Here is an 8,411-nt window from a genome sequence, read left to right on the forward strand (position 1 = left end):
GAAGGGAAGGGAAGGGAAGGGAAGGGAAGGGAAGGGAAGGGAAGGGATCCCTGAACAAAGTCAAAGGTTGGAAAGGGGCAACATGCTCATCAGACTACTTCCTTTTTGTTAGGGTCATCAAGTTCCTTGGGGCAAGTTTGATCTTGGCTGTCACAGTATCTATTTTCTTCTTGTTATTGTTTCCTCTTTATGCCTGACTATTTAACAAACCATGGCCAACAACAGCCAACGACACCCACCCCCACCCCCATCCCAATCCCCCCTCTTGAGGCCTTAGCATTTATAGATCCTGTGAAAAGTCCCCAGAATTCCCAATGTCACACAATTGCAAAACTATCTGCAGCTGGCAAAGCCTCGCCCCTGCTCGAGCAAGTGGCAAATCACAGTCAGCTGCCGTGGACAATCTCAAGCAGCCCCATATCCCACAGCTGTGATTAAAACAAAAACATATTCTTATAATATCTCTGTGTTTTTTTAAAGAAACCAAAACTCCAAAATTCTCACCACCACCCCTATTACTGCACAACCTATAGCTTTATAACCAGGGGTGTTTTGCAAAAGTTTCACTATTTGCCTGATGATGGTGAGTGCTTTGGCCAGAAAAATATGTCTTCAGTGAAGGATTTGTGGCCCACACAGTCATACAAACACCAGAGGTCCAGGTCAAGGGGGTGTTGGAAATGAGGTCTATGGGCCATGGAATCAGAATTCCCTGGAATGGCACAACACCCACCCTTGGGTGCTGAGATGTCCCTCCAAGGCTTCTCATACACAATTCAGTTTGGGCACCAGGTCCCTGGCCTCTCTGCTACTAGGAATAGTTGTGACAGAGTGTGACCTGAGTAGAGCCCTGGATGCCAGCACCTACCACATACCAGGAACTTGGGTACATGTGGGTATCCATGCCCACCCAGGCAGGGCTGAGGGTGCACACGGTGAGTGTAGGTGTGGCGTGCACAGGTGAATGGTGATAGAGGTGGGATCTGAGATGCACGTTCCTTTGGAGATGTCGGGAATGCTGGGTGGGGTCTTGGGAACCCCAACTATGGCTCTGGTGTGCACAGTTGTGATCCTCTGTCCATCGGCTTTCCAGCTGCTGATATACCCCCAAATAGAAGCAATTTCTTCAAGACATTTTTAATACATAAGCTAAATCCAGCAGTTCCCTGGGGTGGTCAAACAACCTTTTCACAAGGATCATATCCTATATATCAGGTATGTACATTATGATTCATAACAGTAGCAAAATTACAGTTATGAAGCATCAATGCGAATAATTCTATGGTTCGGGGCACCACAACATGAGGAACTGTATTAAAGGGTCGCAGAATCAGGAAGGCTGAGAACCGCTGGTGTGTTTCTCTGGCCACAGCACTATCACTAGGCAAATACTGAAACTTTAAAATAAACATTCCTGATTATAAAACTCTAAGTTGTGACACCATGTAAGGTTGCGTCAGTGATACGGGGAGGTTCCCACAAACTTTGATAACAAGGAAGGTTTTGGACTAATCACTGTATAGTGACCCACAGTTAACTCAAAATCAAACACTTTGGGGGCCTCAGAGTGTCTGATAGCTCTTGCCCACGTTGTATGGAGCAACAATACAACCTCTGTAGCCCCCATCCCCACCCCCAGAACCTCCCAAGGAGGCACTGCCCACAATACTTGGCTTCAAGCTTCCCCTGGCTGGCCTGAGTCACCCTGTGAGTTCCTGTCCTTGAGGCTCCTCTCAGCAGGGGTGTTGTAGGAGAGCAAGGGAGGGCCTGAAGCTGCTACCCCGCTTGGCTGACAGCCATCAGCGCTTAGCGCTCGCTGTAAAGGTTAATACATAAATCACAGGGAAATGTCAGGCAGCTTTTAACACTGATTGAGATGTAATTTGGGGCGGGGGCTGTCCGAGGGGCTCACCCACATGGATCCACAGCAGGCTACAAAAGAAATTATCGTTTGTTCATTTATGGTTCATAATCACATCAGAATTGATGGTCCTCCTCTCTGGACAGAGCTGCTCCAGCGAGCATGCCAGGGATGGATATATAGGGGGATGCTGTGTCTGGAGTCAGTTGGTGCTGACAGGCACAGCATCTGGACCTCAGAGAACTTTCCAAGTGCCCCAGGGAGAACAGCTTGTCCACAGGCATCCTTGAGGTTGGGCTCAGCTCACATGACAAGGCAGCCCCAGGCCACACTTGGCCTTGCCAGGACAAGACCTCAGACACAGCCCCCTTCCTGGGTCACATCAGAGGCTTCACATCAGCCCAGAACCTCTCTCCACATAGACAGTCAATGCTGCTGCCATCTGAGAGTGTGGCTCCCCAACACTAGGATTTAGGAGGCCCCAGGCCTCTCCTTGTGAAGAGTATAGAAAAATTTTTTTGCACAAACTCTCATGAGACTGTGCACGCAGCTCCATACATATGTGCTCAATGTGTTGATATCCTGAATGTACACATACTAATATGGGAGCTGGCAGGATGGTTCATTGGGTAAAGCATTTGCCACACAAGCACAAGGACCTGAGTAAATGCCCAGAACCCCATACAAAACTCCAGGTATGACAGTTCACATCTGTAACCCTGCACTGGGGAAGAAGGGGTAAGCGGATCCCTGGGCTCACTGGCCAGTCAGCTGAGACCAACAGTTGAGCTCCAGGTTCCGTGAGAAACTCAGAAAGGAAGGTGGAGGGACTGGAGAGATGGCTCAGTGGTTAAGAGCACTGGATGCTCTTCCAGAGGACCTGGGTTCTATTCCCAGCACCCACATGGGGGCTCACAGAAGTCTGTAACTCAAATTCCAGGGGATCTGATGCCATCTTCTGGCTTCCTCTGGCTCTGCACAGGTGATACACATGTAAACATGCAGAGAAAACACCCATATACATAAAATAACATTTCAAATTTTTAAAAAGTAAAATAAAATAAGGCGGAAAGTGACTGTAGAAGACAACTGTCATTGACCAATAGCCACCACTCACATGTGCATGCGTGTGTGTGTGTGCACACAAGACTGCAGTAATCCAACAGAGTGCACATATCCAATCATGACATCAACCACTAAGACATCCAACTTACTTGACTGCCGAGTGTGTAAATTAAGGTTTGAAGAATTGTCATCATGCTTAAATTGTTTAAAATATTTCTTCATTGTTCAGCAGTTAGCAGATAGAAGTGGCAGCATCCTCTCTCCTGACCACACCTTGCTTATCCTCAGCTTCCCAAGCTCTGTCTTCCCTCTGGGTTCTCTGTCACCTCCAGTGCTGCTGGGCAAGGCACCTCCCCTCTCCAGCCCCCCTCTAAGATTCAGCTCAAAGTCTGCCTCCTCTAGGAAGTCACCCAAGCTGAAACCCCACCCAGCCTGAGCTCTTCTTTCAAGACCTTTGAGTTCTGAGTCTCAGTTCCTCCCATCGTGACTACAGCAGTTTTCTGACACTCAAGATGAAGGGAGAGTCTAGCAATCCCTTCTCTCCCTGGAGCCAACTGGGCTCCATTAAATAAGAGAACTATTTGTCACCTTAACTTTTAATCAGAGAAACTCCAATGGCTATCTGCCTGGATGTCCAATGCAATTAGGATTTCTGTTGTGGCTAAGTTGGTAAAGTGTTTGCCTGACATTCAAAAAACCTAGGGTTTCATCCCAGCATCACATGAACAAATGTAGTGAAGCATACCTGCAATCCTAACATGCAGGATGTGGAGGCTGAAGGGTCCCAAGTTCAAGGTCAACCTTGGCTGCAGAGTTCAAGGCCAGCTTCCGTTACAAGGGATCTTGTCTCTAACACACACACACATACACACACACACACACACACATACACACACACACACACATACAGAGAGAGAGAGAGAGAGAGAGAGAGAGAGAAAGAGAGAGAGAGAGAATGTTGCATATGTGAAATGAGTTTTAACTCTAAGAACACAAAATATTAAAATAAAAAAAAAACAGAAAAACATATACCATGAAAGAAACTGCAGGCAGACAGGTGACCAGAGCATTGTCTATACAGACTGTAATGGTTTTTTGTCAACTTGACATAGCCAAAGTCATCTGGGACGAGAGGATTTTAAATGAGGACTTGGTTCTATCAGATTGCCAGTATTCAGGCCTGAGGGGGCATTTTTTGATTAATATTTGATGTGGAAGGGCCCAACCCATCATGGGTCACCTCTGAGCAGAAGGTCTTGAGATGTATAAGAAAGCAGGCTGAGCCAGGTAGTGGGGCATGGACCTTTAATTCCAGCACTGGGGAGGCAGAAGCAGGCAGATCTCTGAGTTCCAGGCCATCCTGGTCTACAGAGTGAGTTCTAGGATAGCCAGCACTACACAGAGAAACTGTCTTTAAAAACCAATAGTAGATGATAGATAGATAGATAGATAGATAGATAGATAGATAGATAGATAGACAGACAGAGAGATAGACAGAACAAGCCATGGGGAGCAAGTATAAAGCTATCGAGGAAGACTCCTGATTCAACCCCTGGGCTCCATGTGCATGCACACACACACACATGCACCTGCATAGACATATGGGAATTGAACCATGTGCTCTCTATGCAGCCAGTCGAGCTAGCCAGATTGCTCCAAGGATCCCCTCTGCCTGCCTGCCACATCCTGAGATTCCAGACAGGCCTTCTGCCCAGCATCTACATGGCTTCTGAGAATCATGTGATATCTTCATGTTTATACAAGCATTTTCCCATCCAGCCATCTCTCCAGCTGGCGAGGTTGAGAGAGACAGCCAGTGTTAACCTCTGACGTCCACACATGCACACACACACACCTACCTATGCACATTCACACACAAACACACTGAAGAAAGAAAAGGGAAAGATGCTTGGAGCTCACTGAGGAGTGGACCTTGGCGGGTTCCATCTTATCATCCCCCAGGACTCTGTCTACAGAAAGATGAGCAGCTTTCTTCTCCCCACAGATCGTCCCAAAGCAGCAAAGCCAGGTGACCACAAACTGAAAACTCCGAAACCATGAGCCAAGATAACCCTTCCAGCCTTTAGATCAGTTTCCACAGGAATTTTTTTACCAGAGACAGAAAGCTAACTAATGCATGCATAGGTACCATATATAGGAAGCACCACCCCATGCTGGCACAGCCCCCACAGTATGATTTCCGTTGGGTGTGGGCATGGAACCTGGGCTTGGCCAGGGCTGGTGAGTTCACTCTACCACTGGATTTGTAAGGGATTCAAATGAGTCCATAGATGGGAGCAGAGGAATCTATCTTCAGAAGTAACAAGGAGATCTTTAGGGGTAAGACAGTAAGATGCTGTGCTGTAGAACTTAAGAGTATTGCTATCAAAATGATTCTGGAAACATGGGGCCTGAAGTGGTCCTAATTGGTTCATGGTAGTATCTAGGCAGGTGTTTGGTATGGGCATAGGATGGTAAACACTGGCTGTGAGAGACCACCCACATTTTCTCCCAAGGTACCAATATACCCACCTGTTGTGTGAGACTTTTTTCCTCTGGGGAGGCACACATATGGTGTGTGGGGTGGTGGACCATGAGAGGAAGCCTGGTAAGGTTGAAATAAGACTGGAAGCCCTGGGGACCCTGGGGGTTGCACTGTAGGAGCTTCACCTACTCCTGTCACCAGGCCCCTGTCATGTAGCCATAGCCCCACCCCCACCCCGAGAGAATTGTGTCCATCAGTCTCATAGGAGAAGTGCCCTCGAGCCCTGCCACATGTAGATGAGACATCCCTAACATCTCAGACCAAGCCAATAGGAAGCATCTACTGTCAGACCCCAACCCACCCCAAAACTGTATAGAAGACCCTATCTGGAATCAATAAAGGTGTGTGAGAACTACTCTGTCATCTAAGAGCATCTGTCATAAGAGCTGGAACACTGCCTGGGAAGAGAACTGCTCTCCCAAAACTTTTGCCACCAGAAGCTCCCATGGACTCCCGTCACTGGCTAGCCAGCCCCCCTGTTGGCCCGGCCCAGCTTGGCTCAGCACAGCCAGTGCAGTATCTTGGAGCAGCAGCAGCTGCTGGGGCAGTGGCACCCAGAGATATCCACGGATAGCCTCTGGTACACAGACCAGCAACTAGTCACCGCAAAAGAGAGAGCATCAGTAGAGCAAACTATTGGTTGCACCAAAATCAACTCAGTGGACAGTGGTGTTGCCAACAGGAATGTGTTGGGGGTTGGGGGAGATGTTACTTATAAAAGCAGGAACAACCTAAAAGGGTCATCATTACCAAAAGCACACTCCAAAGTGGGTGAAAACATTCATAAAAGCTGCAACCCTGGTAGTCATAGCTTGAGGGCAGCTCGACAGGGTCACACAGGTCTGACAGCTCTGCAGAACACAGTCCCCACTGTCAGCAGTTGTTTATAAAGCTGGAGAAGGGCCTTCTAGAATCTTCCAAGTTTCTACTTTCCTAGACATGTGACCTTCTGTTTACCTTGAAAAGATCTAGGATTACCTAGGAGATAAACTCTGTGCATGCCTGAGGGAATTTGTAGACTGGATTATCTGAGGAGGGAAGCCCCACCCTAAATGTGGGCAGCACTGTCTATGGTCTGGGGGCCGAGGCTGAATAAATAAGTGAACAAAGCTGTTCTAGTTACTATGTTTATTATTATTTATTATTAGTTTCTATTGCTGTGACAAAACCGCCATGGAAGAAGGAAACTTATAAAAGAAAAGTATGTATTTTGGCTTAAAGTTCCAGAAGGTCTGCATCCATGGTGATAAAATAAAGACATGGCAGCAGGAACGGCAAAGAGCTCATGTCTTGAACCACATGTGTGAAGCAAAAAGAGCTAACAGGAAATGCATGGTAGGAGTTTTTGAAATCTCAAAGCCTGCCTGCCACCACCACCCCCCACACACACACACCTCCTCTGACAAGACCACACCTTCTAATCCTTCCCAAATAGTTCCACTAACTGAGGACAAAGTATTCAAACATATGAGCTTGTGGGGACTAGTCTCATTCAAACCACCAGAGGAACTTGGTACCTGCATCCAACTCTCTCTGCTTCATGACTGTGGATAAAATGTGAGCAGCTGCCTCACACTCCTGCCATCTGCCTTCAATGCCAAGATGAACTGTGAACCCTCAGACTGTGAGCCAAAATCTACCCTTCTTCCTCAAGTTGGTTTGGTTGGATGTTTCATTATAGCAACGAGGAAAATGACCAAAACAATGACCTATACTGAATGAAGACAGAGACTAAAGTGTCCTCCCGTACCCCTCAGTGGCTCAGCACACCGGAAGTCACGGGATGCTGTCAAGGTTTCTTCATCTTCTGTGTCAGGCCCTATACTGTATCAGCTTTGGGAATGAGACCATTTTCAGGAAGTTTTGAGATTCAGCCATGTTTGTGCCTGTTTCTTTGCACTGATATTTCTTGACTTTTTAAGTTGTGCCTGTTGTCCTTATATATCACTTTCCAGTCTGGCTGGGTTTTGCTCATTTCTTGCTTTATCACACTAGCTAGAACGTCTGTCCTGAGGTTGAATGCCAGAGTGGACACCTTTGCCTGAGTCCTGGTCTTAGGAGGATAAGCTTTCAGACTTTCATAGTCAAGCATGGTTTTGATGAATATGAAGATAACTGTTGAAGATACCTTTCCCAGACTACAGAACTTCCCTTCTATTCCAATGCTGCTGAGAACCCCGCAGCTGCCCTTACCTTTATCCCCCCATATGGAGCATGCTTTCTCTCTGGCTGCTTATGGAATCTCCATCTCATCTGTTTTGGGTGTTTTGAATGGGAGGGGCCTCAGTGTGGTTTCTTGTAAGTGGGGCTCCTTGCACACCTTCATCCTGTTATTACTGTTTTAAACCATCACATTTGAAAACTGTTCTGTCTTTATTTTCTCAAAGACTTTCTCCGCCTGCTCCCTGTGAATGCTCCAATGTTGTGTGCCTGGGCTCCTCCCAGCTCACCTACACGCCAGACAGCTTCACTCTGTTGCCAATGGCTCCTTCTGAAAATTATAGACGGTTCCTCTCCAGCTTTATAAACAACTGATGGGTTGGAGACTGTGACCAGCAGAGCCGTCAGGAGCTGTGTCTGACCTGCTGAGCTGCCTACAAGCTGTATAGAGAGCACCAGGGTTACAGCTTTCATGAGTCATCAACTGTGGGCATGCTTTTGCTAATGAAGCCTCCTTTGAATCATTCTCACTGGTTTGGGGGCGGGGGTGTGAAGAGGTGAAGTGGCTCAGTGGTAGAACCCCTGCCGAGAATCCCCAGTGAGGGGCTGGGGGCGTGGCTCAGTGGGAGAGCCCCTGCCTAGAATCCCCCAGGGAGGGGCTGGGGGCGTGGCTCAGTGGTAGAGCCCCTGCCTAGAATCCCCAAGGGAGGAGCTAGGGGTGTGGCTCAGTGGTGGAGCCCCTGCCTAGAATCCCCCAGGGAGGAGCTAGGGGCGTGGCTC

The sequence above is a fragment of the Mus caroli genome, chromosome 5 (assembly GCF_900094665.2).
Source record: "Mus caroli chromosome 5, CAROLI_EIJ_v1.1, whole genome shotgun sequence".
NCBI classification, from domain to species: Eukaryota; Metazoa; Chordata; class Mammalia; order Rodentia; family Muridae; genus Mus; species Mus caroli.